The 18,307-nt window shown below is 42.9% G+C and overlaps 1 protein-coding gene across 4 annotated transcripts in view; it reads left to right on the top strand.

Moving 5' to 3' along the window:
- Positions 1-2,470: 2,470 nt before the first annotated feature.
- POMGNT2 (protein O-linked mannose N-acetylglucosaminyltransferase 2 (beta 1,4-)) overlaps positions 2,471-18,307 on the top strand; it is a 32,645-nt gene continuing 16,808 nt past the window's right edge. For all 4 annotated transcript variants that reach the window (XM_071735411.1, XM_071735407.1, XM_071735408.1 and 1 more), the window contains exon 1: positions 2,471-2,712. The gene's annotated coding sequence lies outside the window, so the exon portion shown is untranslated. The remainder of the gene's footprint in view (positions 2,713-18,307) is intronic.

Here is an 18,307-nt window from a genome sequence, read left to right as displayed (position 1 = left end):
AAACACGCAACAAAGCAGCTTGTGAATCGAGTTGACTTCAGCTGAGCAAGGCTGGGAGTGCTGCAATGGGGTGTGTTGATGTTCATGTGCAGGCACATCAGTGGATATGGGCAAGGGCAGCTTGGGAACTAAAAGGGAATTAAAACCCATGTGCAGGTGAGATCATATGAGGTGGACACATTCCAATGTTTGCTTGAGGCTGGAGATACAGTTCTATTTTACTGCAGAAGTATCTCAATGGTTCTTGCTCCTCATTGTGAGTCCATCCTCTGCCAGTGTCTCTAAAAGCTGATTTATTCTCTGAGCAGTCACATGGGGAGTGGTTTGGACAATGTGTATGGTACCATGTTGAAACTCAAGTTCATGCCACGACCCCACTTGGGAGTGTCATATAGGTTCCATGTCGTATCTACCAGCGCTGTGCAGACATCTTGGGCAACATAAACTGTGTAAAATGGAACGAGGCACTTGGTCTGTGCCTGTCTCCACCTTTAGCATATTTGCACTTCCATTAGGCATCCCCTGCAAACCCTTGTATTAAGGGAAACACTTCCCTACCCTGTAAAGGCAAGTGGCAGACTCAAACAGATGTGGGTCTACAAACTTGCTGCTTCAGGAATGACAAATGAACTATTTTGCATGAAAAGTTTATCAGATTATGCTCTTTTCCCATTGCAGGTTATTCTGAAGCAGACATAACAATAAATCACTGCAATCCTATGAATATTTCATAGAAACACATTTCAGCTTATGGGTGTTCTTCTCTTTCTTGAACGATTATGTCTGTGTCTTTGGCTATTCATCCTCTGTGATACGTGACTGGCCACTTAATTCAAATTACTGTAATGTCTGGCTTTTTGACTGGTTCATTAAATATCTCATGACAAGGAGGAAAAGTAGCACTGCAGATGACATTTATGTGAATATGCAAACAGGTATTCATGAAATCTTAGACAAGTTTTCTACTCACAAATGATTTGGGAAATTAATAGAGATCGCTAAACATTGTTGAAATGAATGACTTTATTTCAACAAATGTTAATGAAAATGGTGAGAGTGAAGATTGTTTCACATTATTGCACTAGTTATAAGAATTTGGGTCCAGCATTCTGAAGTCTTTCTAATACTGGAGCATAACTCACATACCTCATGAGAAACAGAGTAGATAGAATCCCTTGAAATGGATTTCATTACTGTAATAGTTCTTGAACAAACTCTGGAAAAGAGATCTCAGAAGCCTGACATTTGCCTTGCCAGTCCATGGAAGCTCAACACTAAAATTCATAGAGACCATAATGAAATTAAATTTAGAGTAGCAATGAGCATTCCTGAAAACCTTCAGTTCTCATGTGTATCTCATAACACAAGTTAGTTCTTCGGATCATTAGCTACCAAATCTGCAAGACAGAAAAGAAGGCTGGAGGAAGGAGTACTAAGCTATTAAATTTTATTTGCCTCAAATGATCATCCGCTTTTCAGGGGCAAAAATTTCAATGGTTAAAGTTTTACACTGATTTCCTTCATGCATGTTTAGCAATCCTGTCACTCTGGGAGCAATTAGTTATGCATACAAACACCAGCTAACGCGTAAGATGCTACCAATCCATTAATTGTCCTTCTCATCGACTGAGAGCTCTGCATGGGCGTGGAAATGGAAAGCTCCCATGAGAACTCAAAAGCCTCAGTGAAGTGAATGCCAAAAGCCCTGTTGACTTTGGGAGAGGCTGGGTGAAGCAGAAATGCTGTGCACGTACTTGTCCATGTGCTCAGTTGATTCGACCTCTTGTATTGGACTCAGAGTGTTTTTGGTGATCTATTCAAGGGGTAATAACCTGGGGGTTCCTCTGGTGAAATCTAAAACCCCAATACATGAATGTGACCTGCTGCCCCTCTCACATTTTCCCTGGTGGGAAGAGCCTTCCTCGGGTAAAGATGCAGATGCCTGTTATTCATTAGTTTTTTCTGGTAGATTTGAAGCCCTGTACTGTCAATGAGGGTGGTTGCTCTTTGCTTTAGCGTGTATATTCTGGGTGGAAGAAACCAAAGGGAATGTGGGCAGCAAGCAAGGAGGGCTTCGGGAAGAGAAAAGCTGAGGGTCAGAGTAGTACCCCGAGGAACAGGGGAAAGTCGGTGTGGGAAAGCAGGGGCAGGACAGCAGAAGGGTTAGATGGAGGGCTGAAGGAGACTAGGGGAAGAGAGGAGCAGAGGTGAGGAATGCAGATGACTGGGAGGAACAGAGGAAATTGGACAGCGAGGCAAGGAAAGGGCAGCCTGGGGAGAAAGCTGTGAAGGGAAACCACGGGACTGAGGTGGGAGCAGGGGTGAAGTGCGAGCAGGGGTGACTTGAAAGGTGTCAGAGGCTCTGTACTAAAAACCCCGAGCAGCAGCCAACCCTGAGGAGACGTGGCACCCGGGCACCCACAAACTACACCCCCCAGACCGCCTTGCGCGGCGCCCGGCACTGCCCATGCGCAGCGGCTGCCGCGCTCCTCATCACGGCGGATGAGGGGCCGCCCGCCGCACCCCCACTACTTCTCCATCCTCATCCCACCCCTTCTCTCCGCCGCCGCCGGGAGCACGGGGAAGGCGGTGCCGCCCCGCCCTGCCCCGCCGCCGCCGCCACGGCCACTCGGCGGACAGCGGCCGCCGCTGGCGGGAAGGCCGTGAGGAGGCGGTGGGGGCGGCGGGGTCGGTTGCTGCGGTTGGCGGCAGGTGAGGCGGCGCGGGGGCGGCCGTTGGAGCGGCCGTTGGGGCGGGGGCAGCCCGGGGCTGGGCACCCACAGGGGGCGGTTCGCGGAAGCCGGCGGCTGCCTCCACTTTTCCGAGGGGAAAGGAGGGGAACCGGGGCGATGTCTGTTGTGGTCGGCGGCGGCTCCACATCGAGGAGTGACGGGGAGGGGGGTGTGCGTGGAAATAAGCGACGAGTGATCCTCCGAGGGTAGTGGGGAGCGGAGATGATACCTTGAAGCGTGGAAATCTTTCTTCTTTAAAAGCCGGGGAGCGAAAAAGGTCCGGCCCGGTACTGGGGGCAGGCGACCCTGTGAGAGTTAGCTCTTGTAGGCAGCCCTACAGAAAGACGGTTCAATTAAAACTATAACCTCCCAGAGGTCAAAGACACTGCAGGGTTACAGGATACCAGTGCAAGTAAAGATGTTACTATTTTCTCCTGAGAATTTTCCTTGGTGGCTGACTGTCTCGAGAACCCCCCTACACAGCTATCTTAAACTCTGAAAGATTACCAATCCGTGTGAATTTGATCCCAGTGGATAGGGATGCAGAATTTCTCGCAATCTCCGCTTTTAATTATCGTGTGCTGACTAAGCATGGTGGAAAAGTTTCTCTTGTGTATGTCAGCTCTGGGTGCGTTGCTCCTGCATGTTCTGGGGTCAGGGTTGCAGGTCTGCTTGTTTCCCCTTGATTCCTTCCAGCCCTGCTCTCAATCCAGTATTTAAATGGGTTACTAAGATAGTGGCTGTTTTTTGTTTGGTTTTTTTTCTTTAAAAAAAAAAAAAAAAAAGGAAAAAAATTAAAAAGAGGCTCACTTATCTCTGATGAGAATAACGACTGTGATCTGAACAACTGGTAAAGGCAAGGGAACATATTGGTGTTTTCACACCAGCACCATAGTTGAATAACTATTGACAAATGCTGACTTTTAAACAGTGACTGCTGATTCAGGATAATCTGTTGACTTTGGTAATAAAACAGTAATGGCACCTTTTAATAGTGATCTCAAAGCACTTGAAGTGATAGATTGGATTGTCAGCTCAAGCCTTGACTTAGCTGAGCGCTAGAAGAGCTCTTATTCTCCGGGATGTCCTTCTCCCACAAACCAGTCTGATGTGTGCTAACTACATCATCTTAAGACAGCTGTTTATTTTGCAATGTCATTTTCAAAAATGTGGTAGATACCAAATGCATGAACGAGGTATATGAAACTTGCTTTGCAGTCTGCTTTCTTGCAGGAGCACTTTTTGAGTGGTTCATGATTGCAAGGTGACAGTTTTACTTGGAGTCTCACTTTTGTGCTTTAATTAGCTGTCATTGGAGCTGGAGTTCAGCCTCCAACCCTTGTGAAGTGTTGCATGAACATGCACTCTGAGTACATGGTTAATGTTTTAGGACTTAAACATTAGAGCTCATTCTCTATTAAGCAATGTGCAAAACAGATTGACTATATGGAAATCTTTATCCAGTTAAATTTCCAGTCTCCTGAGTTGCATCTCATTCTGAACTTACTGAGGCTTGTTTCAATCATCTGTAAATTGGGTATTCACATTCCCCTTATTCTCATCCCTTTAAAAATTGTTGATTTAAAGTCTGCAGTAAGTACTGCTGGTTTAAACAGTTCCCTTTGACAGCAGCCCACAGTTACTGTATGCCAGAGTTTTTAACAGATTTATATCTGGATTGTGCTTTAGGAGGTGTGTTAAAATATAGAGGTGTAAAGATTCTCTACTAGTAAAACTATCATTTTATTCAAATAAAACAGAGCCATAGGTGAATTCTTTCAGCAGAGGACTTGCTTTCTACTTAAAATGGTTTCTCCAGCTGCAGCATATCTAGGCTGTGAAGGAGTGGATTTTTCTAGGAAGTAGTGGGAGACAGGAAGAATCATGAAAAAGAAGGTGCTGCTAAGGACACCAGTAACCACAAACTAGAATCTGTCAAAAGCTCTCAGTTTTGCAGACAAAATTTGAATTTATTGGTCCATAAAGCTTGAGGAGGAGTGGACTAGTAAGGGCAAGTGGAGTTTCAGGAAGAATGGGTGATGCTTCCTGTGTTGTGCTGGACATGCAACTGGGGAAAACAGTGTCTGTTCCCAAAGGACTTTACACATTTGGCACAACAGTGGTTGGTGGTGGGTGAGTGGGACATGGGAAACACTTCCTTCTCCTTTTAGGTCTTCACTTCTTCTCTTTACCTTCTGTGTCAGGATGTGTTCCCCCCTCCTTTCCACACTGTACTTTGACATCACTGCCGCCTTCTCCCTTGCAATTGTCTCTCCATCCTGGCAGTGAACTGTAGGTGTGAGTTGCTGGAGGAAAGTAGGTTTCTTTCTTTGCCTTCCAAGAATACACACTGGACCTGGTGGCAGAGGCAGTGGAAAGGCAGCTGCTCACATTTGGTCATGCTAGACAGCCTTCAGCTCTACCAGAGCTTGGAGCAAGCTGTGAGCAGGGCATTGAACTCAGCGTGGCGGAATTTAAACTGTGAGTTTTCAACACCAATTACTGGACGCAGTCTATGTCTGACAAGCTTCAGTTTCATTAGCTGCCTCCCAGGAGTATCGAGCTTCATGGTTCACCTTTGCAGAGATCAGATTCTCCCCTGTCATGTTATTAGGTGTCTTTAAAAATAGCTTTATCAGTCCACTTTGAAAGAGCTGGTCTGCTCTGATAACAGTGCCTGATGGTGCTTTTCCAGATAAGGTGTTTGTCACTATTCTTTCTGTCCTCATACATGTAGCTTTTGCCCTATTAAGAATAGGCATTAAAAAAAAAAAGACTACAAAATAACTACCAGTCATGTGTAAACGTGTGTTTGGTTTAGGAACAGCTAAATACTCATTTAACTGTTTTAGACAGTTCATGAAGGAGATTGTATCAAAATAAATACGAAGACCTCTCAGGATGCATTTCTGAGTGACCTGCTCTGGTTCTGCTTTGGCAGGGGGATTGGACTTGGTGATCTTCAGAGGTCCCTTCCAACCCCTGACATTCTGTAAAAGTTAATGCTCCATATACCTGTGCCTTGAGGAAATCTTTATCGTCAGGTCTGTTATACAACAGAAGTGACTGCATGCCAAAGATCTCTTTTTTTTTTTTTTTTTTTTTTTTTTTTTTTCCTTTCAGTCCCAATTAGAAATTCATTAGCTTATAGAAGGATTTGAAGTACTACATTGTGCATGCATATGTGTAATCTATATGGTGGTGGGAAGCAACCAGATGAAATGCTATGAAAACAATTCCAATCTCTTTGTGAGGGTCTGAAAAGTAGTTGCATGTTTGTGCACACCAGGAATATCATGGGGAAACTGCAGTTGTATGACATACTTACTAATTCATTCTATAAATGGTGTATACAGGAGCACTGTTCTAATTTACAGATTTCTTTGATGTTTTGTGAGCTGAAGGCATTTTTAAAAAAATCTATTAATTCTGTGGGAATTTGATATTGTCTAATTTGTGGGGAATCGGAAGAAGAGAGTAGCAAAGTGAGGCACCTAACTTCTCTGCTATCAAAAGAGAGTCAGCATTCTACAGCCTCATTTGTAAGCTACTATTTCTTAGGAATCCTTGCTCAAGAATATTCACTGGTGTCCTCAGCATAAATTGGGAACTTGTTCATTGTTCTTGATTACTTAACAGTGCTTCATGAACCAGTTGCACACTAGTACAGGAACAAGCACCAGAGAGGTCATGCCTTACCATAAGACCCAGCTTGCTGTGGATTTTCATAGGAAAGCCCTTTACTCTTTTCCCTCCTTCCCACTTGCTACTCTGTTCGTTTCTTTTCTTTTTTCCTTTCTTTTTTTTTTCTATCTCTTTCACTCTGCCTTTGACTTAGGTCTATTCATGTACTCTAAGCACCTGCCTAAGTGTTTGCAGCATGGGATGTAAGTGCCCATTTGCTCTGTAACATCAAAAGATCACATTTCAAAATTACAACTTTTCCCTTGAACAAGAAGGAAAAAAATGGCTCCTGGTTGCTATGGTGATGAGAGCTATATAAGTGCCTATAAATAAATAAACAGCTGATTCCTGGACTTTGATTTGGAGTATTTTTGCTTTACTAATGAAAGGCAATTAAATACCAAAATGGGAGGAGGTGTTATTTTACCAATTTTATTAAATACGTATTATTTTTATGCATTGTGTTTCATGGTATTTCTGCTGAAAACAGATAGTAAGTTGTTTATTTTTCTCTCTGTAGAAAGGGGATGTTTTGAAAAATCTTATGCTAATATTTATAGAACTTTCAGATGCCAAAAAGGCACTTCCTTAAAAAAGGTGGTGTCCATTTTACATTTAATCAGAACATATATTTTGAGCTAAATGCCAATTTTTCTTATCTCTAAAAGATTATTATGTGCTGCCACAACATTTAAGTTCCAGTCGAGAATATTTGTAAATGTAATTATGTTCCTCTGCAGTCTTAGAAACCCCACTGGTGCACACCAGCAAAACTTGAAAAGGTCTCTGACTTTTTCTTTTATGTTAAAATGACAAAGGCAGACTAAACAATTGGATATTCCATGTTTATGTTTGAGGAGGAGTGGAGAAATTACTTTGCAAGTCTTTTGTTCTCAGGTCCATGATGCAAAAGTAGCTTTCTCTCTGTGCTGGAAGTGATAATTGTGAAGTGGATTGGATGGAGACAGTAAAATACTTCTTCAGAAGCCACAGAGTACCCATCAGCCATTGCTAAAAAAAGCCCTTTTCATTAGTGATTACTGGGGGCAGTCCACTCTGCTGCAGTTTCTGAAGTAGGACTGCAGCCCAATTGCCCACCAGTGCACTGGAGTGTATTTCACAGGTGATTCGCACGCAGGAAATGGGTGCACTCTCTTTAACAGCAAAGCAGGGATTGTAATGGAAGGAACTTTTCTTAGGGGAAGGAAAGTAGTTATTTGTAATATACATAAATATTCCTTTCTTAAAGGCTGAGTCTAGTTTCTTCGTAGAAACTGATGTTGCCACAGAGACCCGAAGAGAGATTTCTTCAGTCCTAAGCTGTGGAGTGCAGCTTGTGTACTGGTAGAAAGTAAATCTGTTTTCTACTACAGTCCCACCTTTGTATTCAAAGCAGCTCTGGGATTTCCAAAAGCATTATTTTGTCCTGTTAAATGTTTAGCAAAATATCATCATGTTGATGTTCACTGTCTTTCTTCCCTCTGTGCATTTGGATTCATATCTACTTGCTTTTCCACTTTTAAAGATATTTGACTAAATGCCTTTCACTTCAGAGCATGCATAATTATGACAATTCATGGTATTTTTTTTTTCCAGTTACACACAATTACTTTTCACAGAGCAAGACTTCTGCATCTGCTCACAGCTATTGAAGGCAGAGGCAGAACAGGAGGAAGGAATGGTTGTCCCCGAATGTCTTCAGAGAGCAGTGACAGCCAGCACAATTTGATTTATGTTTCATCAGCCTGTCACTTTTGTCCCAGCTGAGCTGTTGCTGTGGCCAAGCTGGTGATGCTCACCTGAAGAACTGTGACAGCCTTGTGTCCTTCCTGGCAGTGAATTACCCCAGAGCTGCCTGTAAACCTGGTGCTTTGTGCCATGGGACTGTGCTGACTTCCCAGAGGGTGGCATAGAGTCCTAACCCTGTGCCTGCCTTGGCACTTTGTCTGGTGGGGGCTTGAGGCCAGAATCAGCAGCAGGTTGGGTTCTGCCTGCTGGAAAATGGTTTGAGCTCACGTGTATCATAGGCATTTGTACCTGCATTGAGGTTAGGCCTAGCCACTCAGTGTGTGACCTGCAGGTTGCAGCTTTCTTCCAGGACTGTGGCTGACAGTGGACAAGGCAATCCAATGTCTCTTCCAGAAGCCATCGCAAAGGCTGAGTTTTGCAGGCAGCCTGAACCCAAACAGAATCTGTGCTGCCTGCAAGAGCAACAGGGAGATGGAAAGGGTGGCTTAATGCTGGGCTGTTGATTAAACAGTGACAGATGCTCTCTATCAACTCCTCTCCCTTCCCAGAAAGGGAAAGAGAATAAGGGAGAGACTTATGAGATGGAAACTAAATTACACAGCTTTAGTAAAATAATAATGATGAAAAAGACAACATTGAGATAAATACAAATATATAAACACAGCTACTATGTGGTCCCCAGTAACATTCACCCACCACATAGGCTGGAGGGCAGGTGCTGGGAAAGTCCTGGACTGGACTCCTGTAGTCAACAGCAGAGGGGAGCTGGATGCAGGAATGCATGGATTCAGGAACACACAGATTGGGATCAAGGGCAGAAGAACAGACGGAGTCCTCCCAGGACACTGGCCTTGGACAAAAAGAGCTTTACCCTCGTGATCCCTCAGCTTTGTACTCAGTGTGACACATAAGGGATGGCATACTTCATTTGATCAGTTTTGGGTCACCTGTCTGGTCTGCTCCTCCATGACAGAAGCATTGCAGGTGTAACCCCTTTTTTCCTCTCTTTTATTTCCAGCACATGAGAAGTTCAGCAGAACCAAGTAGTGACCTTGGTTTTGCGTAGCATTCTGCAGCTATTACTATAAATTGAGCATTATCTGCCCTAGAAGCAGACACTGACTGAAGAAAAATGCTACTAATTTCAGAAAGTGCAGTTACTCAGAAGAGACTTTACTGAAAAGTGGAATTACTGAAAAGAAATTTGTTTATGTCCTGGCTCAAACGAGGGCAGGAGACAAAGAGTCTTGAAAATGCTCTGAGTTGGCAGCTACTCCCAGGGCCAACCTGGAGACCATGTTGGTGCTGGACCAGGACCAGGCTCCAGAGTCGCTGAGAGAGTTTTCTCAATTGGAAAGCACTGTTATTACTAGTACATACTGCCTTTTAATGAAGTACCATCTTTGTTTAGAAGCCTTTTATTGGAGTAGGAGGATGAAATACAAATGTTGATATCAATAACACATTGAGCTGGTGAGGGCAAGAGGTAAAGCTCTTGTGTATCTCCTTTTCCAGCACGGATAGAAAAAAGGATGAAGCAGTACATGTAACAAATTATTTTCTCCCTTTCCTGCTTTTCTGTGGTCGTTTTTTTTTCCTTTTGATTTTTTTTATTTTTTTTTTATTTATTTTTTTTTTTAGTGGATGGATATGATCCAGGACCATCTGGTGGAATTTGCCGTTGTCACATCTAGGTTTTCTGATGTATTGCCTGTCAAGTTATATTGTATGTTCAGATGAGTTTCTCATATGATGTGCTGACAACTGCTGACAGCCCCGAGATGGGAAGCTGGAAACTTAGGGAAGGAAGAGGGGTGCAGTGTTAGCTTTAAAGTGTAGCATTGATTGCTTTTAATTGATGGGATTTTGTTTCTGGTACCTATGGTTGATGTTTTTAGTAAAGAAAGGTGGGGTGAACTTTAAACCAGGTGTTTATGAGTGCATTAAAGCTACTGTAATTAAACTTGCAAGGTTTGTAATCCACTCCTAGTTTTGGCAGTCTGATTTTTTTCTCTTTGACACTGGGTTCCTCACTTACACTTTATCTGTCCTTAGTTCTCTGTCTATAAACACTCATACTTTTCAAATTGTAGCCTTCTCCCTTTTCTCCTCAAGCTTTCCTAAGTCCCTCCTTAGAAAGGAAATCTCAAAACAATTCTGTAATAACTGTAGTATCTCAGTATCCTAATCCTAAATCCTAATACCCAAATAATTCTATAGTAAAATGAACCAAGATTTGTGGTAAATTAGTACTAACCTTTGCAGAAAGATCACATATATGAAGGAAATAAGCAACTCAGAAATAACTACAATAATTATTTTCTTGCTGGTTTAGTACTCAATTAATTAAAGCAGGTGTGTTTTTGGTTTTTTTTGTGGGGTTTTTTGTGTAGAGGTCCACAGTGCAATTACATTTCCTGACACATTGACAAAGATAATGCTGTACTTTGTAAACCAGAATCCAAACAAGCTATAAACAGTTCAGTTTTGTTCTTTGTTTTTTGTTTTTTCTGCTATAATTTGAAGCCCTGAGCAGCAATTAAGCTGGTGACAAGATAAATTTCACAACTTGTTATCATTCTTCATTTTTTAATTGGCCAGAGGAGTAAAGAAGTGATTTGTGTTTGAACTTGAAAGGTTCCTAGTTTCTACAGCACTTGTAATAACCATAGTACAGGTACTTGTAAATGGGTTGGAAGGAAGCCTGTTTGTAAAGAGAGGTGAGAATCATAGAATCATAGAATCAGCTGAGTTGGAAGGGGCCTCTGAGATCATCAAGTCCAACCCTTGATCCACTACCGCTGCAGTTACCAGACCATGGCACTGAGTGCCACATCCAGTCTCTTTTTAAATATCTCCAGGGATGGAGAATCCACCCCTTCCCTGGGCAGCCCATTCCAATGTCTGATCACCCTCTCAGTAAATAGATTCTTTCTAATGTCCAAACTAAACCTCCCCCAGCACAACTTGAGACCGTGCCCTCTTGTCTTGCTGAGGGTTGCCTGGGAAAAGAGACCAACCCCCACCTGGCTACAGCCTCCTTTCAGGGAGTTGTAGAGAGTGATGAGGTCTCCTCTGAGCCTCCTCTTCTCCAGGCTGAACAGCCCCAGCTCCCTCAGCCTCTCCTCATAGGATCTGTGCTGGAGTCCCTTCACCAGCCTGGTTGCCCTCCTTTGGACCTGCTCCAGGACCTCGATATCCTTCCTAAACTGAGGGGCCCAGAACTGGACACAGGACTCGAGGTGTGGCCTCACCAGCGCTGAGTGAGATTGCACTACAAAGGCACATCCAGTTGTGGTCCTCGATGCAGTTTCTCCCTCAGCTCCCTCTGAAAGCTGTAGTGGGTTTACTGGGCCTCCTGTTTGATAGATCCCATCTAAAGGTTAATGAAGTTGGAAGTTGCCCTTAGAAAGGAAAAGGCTTTTCCACATGGTATGAAGCTGAAACTGACAGTCCCCAAGATCAGGGGACTCCTGTTGCAGATTGCTAAGGAAGAAGCTCAGAAGAGTTTACTTGTCTTTACTTGTATCTGTGTCTCCTTGGTGCTAGTTCCTGGTGCTGCTTCCTGGCTACACAGTGTGACTGCCCTTTTGTATCTGTAGAGAGATGTGTTAAGCTGAGCAAGCTGGTAGAGCCTGAGAATAAGAAAAAGCAACTGCTGTTTGGTACTCAAATCTTCTGCAATTCTGTACTTTGTGAGTATCAGACAAGGAGACCTGGAAGTGACCCAGCTCCTGTGCCACTGCAGAGGATGGAGTGGGGTTTGCAAAGGTCTGTGGAGGGGTTCAACAGCTCCCCATAGTGATGGTGGGTTGTGTTGCATGAAGCACTATTCTTGTACAGATCAAGTATCAGCTCAGCTATTGTCAGAAGAAGTGGACTTTGAAGGAAGCCCTGTAGATGAAATCTGGCCAGTTTTTCTGCCTGTAACACTGTTTGATAGCACTGCAGGAAGGCAGGGATGGTCTTCAGTCCTTAAATGCATTAAATTAACTCTGGGTGAGCTTGCTGAGGAAAGGGTAATGAAGCAGGTTGGAAACAGCATGTTTGTGCTCAAGCACACACAGTGGACTTAGTGCTGGGCAGCATTCCTGCAGGCTTGTGGCTGGGGAGCAGCCACGTCATGGAGCACACTGTAGTGTCTGTTAAAGGTGTGCCAGTTCACAGATGCAGCCAAAATCACTTGTCCAGGCATAAAAGATGAAGTCAGTTAGGAAGAAGAGTAATACCATTGGGAGAAACTTGTGAGGGGAGCTGGATGCAGTCTAGCATAATGCTGGCTGTGTAGGACATGTGCTAGCCAGCACCCTCTCAGGGGCTGCTAAAATCCATTGCAGCAAAAAATTTCAACTATCAGAAAAAAAAAATTTCCACTATCAGAAGATAGTGGAGACTGATGAAGATCTTGACACATAAATTCTGATTTTTTCAGGTAGAAGCAGCTGCTGAATGAATCTGCAGTGTGACTGACGTGTGGTGCTTCATCTTTATTTCATATTATGAGAAGGTGGGAGGGTGGAGATTACTTGAAGTATCAGGCCAGAGACAGAATGTAATTTATTGGCGTTTGTTTGTCTGGAGAGATACACAGCCCATATATAATTCAGAAGCATGTTAAAGAATAGGGAGCTATTGTCTTTTAAAATCAGTGAGCACTCAAGTCAGTTGGTTTAAAACCTTGTTTCTCTAACACAGAAATGCACTGCTATACATTTTGTATTTATAGTGTCTGTAAAATGCAAGATGATAAACTAAGCCCATCCTAAACTCAGAGTTATGTATATTTCTCTTATTTAGGCTGAAATACCTGGAATGGCACATGGATTTATCCTAGTCAGTTCTTCTGAGATCACATTTAATATAGATGTTCTTTTCATATGTGATCTGCAAATGGAGTTGTTTGTTTCTACACTTTTTTGTTTCTACACTTTTCCTCCACTTTTTTTCTTCGCTCTTTGGGTCTTGTTTCCCATTTTCTATCTCAAGCCTGGTGATGGTATGCTAAAGCTAAATTATTAGAAAGGGAAAAGGGATATCAGTGTCTTCCATTTTGCTGTTGAGAAATCTGTATTTTGTTTTCTGCACTGTAGTGAGAGCAAGAGACATGAGCAGGGTGTTGCCATCCTTTGTCACATGCAGAATGATAAATTACATATCCTGGAAAGTTTAAAAATGTGTAAGAACACAAGTTCACGGCCCACAGAGATGTGTGGCTGAAAGTACTGATCCAGCCAGGCATTAAGCATATGCTTAAATCTAAGAATAAGCATTGATTCTATTTGGTGCATCTACCTGGCCCCATGCTATGTGGGGGTAAGCAAAAAAACCAATTGATTTGGTTTAGTGGCTTCAAATAGGAAAATGAGCCTATTCCAGTCACCTGAAAGGGTGGTCTGTGAGTAGTGCTGGTGTTGCTTTTGTGTGTTACTCCCCTTGACTCCCCAGTGTGAACTGCTGTAGGTGGCAACCTTAATGGTTTGGCTTTTGCTGCTTTGCAGGGCATCTGTGCATTACCCCTCCTCACTTCCCACTGCCCATGTCAGCTAACTATGAGCAGAAGAACACTTTGTCTGTAGGTGGTACAGTAGTGTGGCAATTCTGCCTAAAAGGGCTGAAGCATTAAGAAACTGAGGATGTTACAAGGGAGTGCATCAGTTTCCCTCCCTTGAAATCAGAGAAACACATGGAAATTCTCAATAGTTTACAATTCAACCCCTTTCCCTCCTGCCTAGTGTAAAAGCCTTTGGACCGAAGCTCTGTACACTGTGCTCTGCCAGGCTGAGAAATAAACCTCTTGGAAAAGTGGCTAGAGGATTGTTGTGGATTTTTTTTTTTATTTTTTGGCTGCTGACATCGGTGTCTTTTCTTCATCTGCTTCTTATTCTGGTTGTCCTTTAGGGGAAGCACTCTTTTTGGCTCTGTTTTGCTTTCCTCAACTTTAGTTAATTTTCATGCCATATTTCTTGCTCTTTTTAATGTGTTGGCATGTGTGCTTTCTGAGGAAGCAGTCTATTCTCTGCTCTGGGTGCTATCTTTGTGTTCTGGGTGGTATGGAGCCATCCATCTCCTTCCTGCTGAATTTGAGCTTGCATTCAAGCTTGGAGGGGAAGCATCATTTGCATGTACAGATGAAAATGCTTTTTTTGTGGGGTGGGTTTTTTGGAGTTGAATTAGATGTCATCCCTCTTGCATCCTTGAGGCTAAAGGAGAGATGAGGGTTGATTTTTCCTGATAGACTGTTTTTATAGCATCATTCGTTTTCCCTGGATTACTTCCAACTGGTCCTACAGCATTGCAGCTGGCACTGCAATTCTCACATCTATTTCTTGTGTTTTAATTGATTTTGCTTACTCCATGTAGTGCAGTGAGGTCTAAACCTCATGACTAGAAATTCCTTGGTGCTTTACTGGTAAACACAGATCAAAAATATAATCTCCCAGTTTGGTCTTTTTTTTCTCTGCAGTAGTCTTTGAAGGTTGCACGTTCTTCTGCTGGTTGTACATCCTTTGTCCCAGTGTGTCGTCTTTTTGTTCTCTGCTTCCCACTTGTTCCTCTCCTTTATTTCAGTCCTATGCCTTCTGTATTTTTTTGGTTTGCTTTTATGTTTGAGAAGAGATATACCCGAGTTTTCAGTATAATTGGCTATTCGGCATTGGAAGTTTACTCAAGAAATGCTTTGTACGTGAAGGGCTCAATAATTTACCCCTTCAACTCTTACAGGTTTTTCCACCAACAGCTGAAAACTTTCACTAACTTTTCCCATCCTGCCTGCAGCTTTCATTGCTGTTTGCCTGTCTTATGGCCCAAAACTTGGTTTGTCATACCTACCAGAGGCTGTGCTACGTAATTACTACATCTGAAGCAACAGTTGTTTCCCTTTCACATTGTAAAATATTTTGCCTTTCCTTTCAAAACACATACACAAATGTCCTTCTCTGTCTTGGCCTTTGACTCTCCCGTTGGAAGCTGAAACAGAGATCTAGGTAATTATCGACAGCTGAACTCCTCTGTGGGACTGTATCCAGGAGCCCCTTCTTCAGCTTCTGAAGGTGGTGCATGTGTAAAAAGGGGCCAAGGGGCATTCTGATGTTACAAAAGGATTGCTTGGTTCCTCTGTGGAGATGGCATATATAAGGATGGTGATTAAAGATGAGAGGGATAAGAGTTTCTCTGGTAACAGAAGGGGTTTTCTTTTATTTCTGAAAAAGTGGGTTTTGTACCATCCAGCTTCCTTTGCAAAGTTCAACTGAGAAAATGTAATTCTCAATAAAAAGTTACGTCTTTTGGTTGGAAAGGTTTCTTTGTATATGATGTATTTGATCTCTGAGGTCCCTTCCAACCCAGCCAATTCTATGATTCTATGTTGTCACGGTTTAACATTGGTGCAGCAATTAAACTGAATAACAGATGCTCTCTATTAATCCCCCTCTCCTCCCTAATAAAGAAAGGAGAGAGATTTATGGGTTGGAAACTGAACTATACAAGTTTAATGAAACAGTAATGATAAATAGAAAAAAATACTAAATACATGGAAATATACAGGAAAATTGATACCATGTTGCCCCCCCTGTCTCCCAGTAACTCTCAGGTCACCACCGAGGCTGCAGGGCAGCCCTGGGAAAGTCCAGGCTGGACTCCTGGAGTCAGCAGCAGTCAGGAGCTGGAGGCAGGAACACAGATTCAGGCATGGATCAGGACCACAGGCAGAGGAACAGATGGAATCCTCCCAGGATGCTGAAGCAAACAGGGACAGGTGAAGAAGCGGAAGAAGGAAGGGATTTGACCCTTGTGATCCCTCAAATTATACCGAGTATGATGTGTATGGGATGAAATACTCTGTTTGGTCAATTTTGGTCATTTATCTTGTCTGTTCCTCCCTAAGGGAGGTTTCAGGTGTGACCTTTTTACTCCTTTTCTCCTTCCAGAGAGCAAAATGTTCCTCAGAGCTGAGCAGTGTCCTTGGCTCTGCACACCAGTCTCTAGCAGTAACTATAAGCATTAAGCACTATCAGTCCCAGAAGCAGACACTGACTGAGAAACTTGCTGTTAATTTCAGCAAGTGCAGCTACTTACAAGAAACATAGCTGAACGCAAAATTACATGACAGAAAGTCACCTTTATCCTGGCCCAAACCAGGACAGATGTTAATTTTCTTTCCAACTTTTTACTGTTTTACCTTAACAATGTAATTATGCATGTATTTTTGCTCTTGAGAGACAGTGTGTGCGATACAATCTCTGTTTTAAACTGTTGTGATGTGATTAGCAGGGATAGATGCCTCTGAAGTCTGACCTGCCTGCTGCTTTGTTGGTCAAGGAGCAAAGAAGAGTTGAATTCTGGAATTTGTGTTCTTGATTGAAAGCTCTTGTGTAAATTTGTCATAGGCTACTTCTGTTTCAGAGGACCATCTCTTTCTTCAGCTAAGAGCTATATGGATGCTAGGCCCATGCTTGCATGAAGCCTAGGAATTATAATTGAGTTTCCTAATCATGCTCTATGTACCTCTTGTATGAATTGGGCTTGCACACAGATCTTTCTTATGCATCTGGTTACGTTCTCTGAAACAGTAAGCAGCAGACCATACAGTTTTTAGAAGATTCCTTTATGAAGTCTTGTGCTTAAAAGTAGTAAGCTTAGCTGTCCCTTCTCAGACATTCCCATATTCAAAACCAGTCTGTTTGAGATGGTGCTACAACATTCTTCTCAAAACCATGCCATGGGCTAAAATTTCTCTATTATATTTTAGAACCCACTTCTGCATACTGTTCTCTGAAAAACACTTGTTCTTGACAGTTTCCATTCAGTGGTGTACAAGTGTCAGTGTGTTTTGTTCTGCGAGTGGGACCTGAGAGCTTAGACCTCAGTTTCTTTAAGCTCAGTAACCCATGTGTAGTTTTGAGCTGTATGTGAATTTCAGACCATTGGTGACCAATGAAACATCTAAGCACAGTCTGTGTAGAATACCTTGGCACTTGCAGATGCCTTGAGGGACTCTGAAACCATCTGGTTCCGTCCCTTCTTTTGTGCCAGAATTAGCCTCCTTAGTTTGGTTGTAGGGGCTACACTCCTTCTGAAGTCCCTTCTTTTGTGCCAGAATTAGCCTCCTTAGTTTGGTTGTAGGGGCTACACTCCTTCTGAAGTCCCTTCTTTTGTGCCAGAATTAGCCTCCTTAGTTTGGCTGTAGGGGCTACACTCCTTCTGAAGTCCCTTCTTTTGTGCCAGAATTAGCCTCCTTAGTTTGGCTGTAGGGGCTACACTCCTTCTGAACAGCACTGCTTTGTATCATCAATGACTTTCTGGATGTGATGAAATTTTTCTTTTGCTTCTGGCAAATAGGCAGTCAAATGTAGTTACAGGATGACCACATTCCATTGCATGGGGCAGTCACTGATGGGCCTTTAATGCACTGCAAATGAGTTAGCCATGAATTGCTTTATGCCTTACTTTGCTGTTGAGTTTCCTCTCTCAGAGCTGGCCACCTGTGTTGTAAATTGAATGAGATGTTGATGGTTTGTGAACAGAAATCCCTTTGCACTGACAAGATTAGTTTCCAGTGTTTGCTCCCCCAGGAAGATGAGCCTTTCACCCATACCTGTGTGGACCAAAAGCCCTATTCCAGTAAGGTGGGTGACACCAGTTTTGTGATCTGCTCTTTTTTTTTTTGCACTGACTTACCGTATCATAAGCTCACTTGTGTGAGCCAAACCGGGCTCGGGCTGTTCCTGCTCTTGTGAATTTGTTTCAGTTTTGTTGTGAACCAATCATATTTTCCCATTTACCTTTCACAGTGGACAGGAAGAGTGGAGGGAGGGAAGAGGAGGAGGGCTAGAAAATAAAAAATGTGCAGAAAGATTAATTTCCTTCGTAATTTCCTGTTTTAGAAGGAGGGAGACACATAACTGGGAAAATAGGTTATCAGACCTCTAAGCACATGGATGAAATATTGTCCTTTTTAGCAGAAACTCTGGTGTCGTGCTGAGGCAGTCACTTACTCAGCACTAAAACTATATGACCAGAATAATTTTGAGGAGATATGAGGTGGTTTCCTGTGGATGTGCATTTTTACTGCCTTTAGCTAAGTTAGGGCTTTTGGAGCTTATCACTTTTTAATGATTTGTTCTTACCCTTGCTCCCTTGCTCTT

Source organism: Heliangelus exortis, chromosome 2, assembly GCF_036169615.1.
Source record: "Heliangelus exortis chromosome 2, bHelExo1.hap1, whole genome shotgun sequence".
In the NCBI taxonomy this organism is placed as follows: Eukaryota; Metazoa; Chordata; class Aves; order Apodiformes; family Trochilidae; genus Heliangelus; species Heliangelus exortis.
This window is presented reverse-complemented; position numbering and strand designations above follow the sequence as displayed.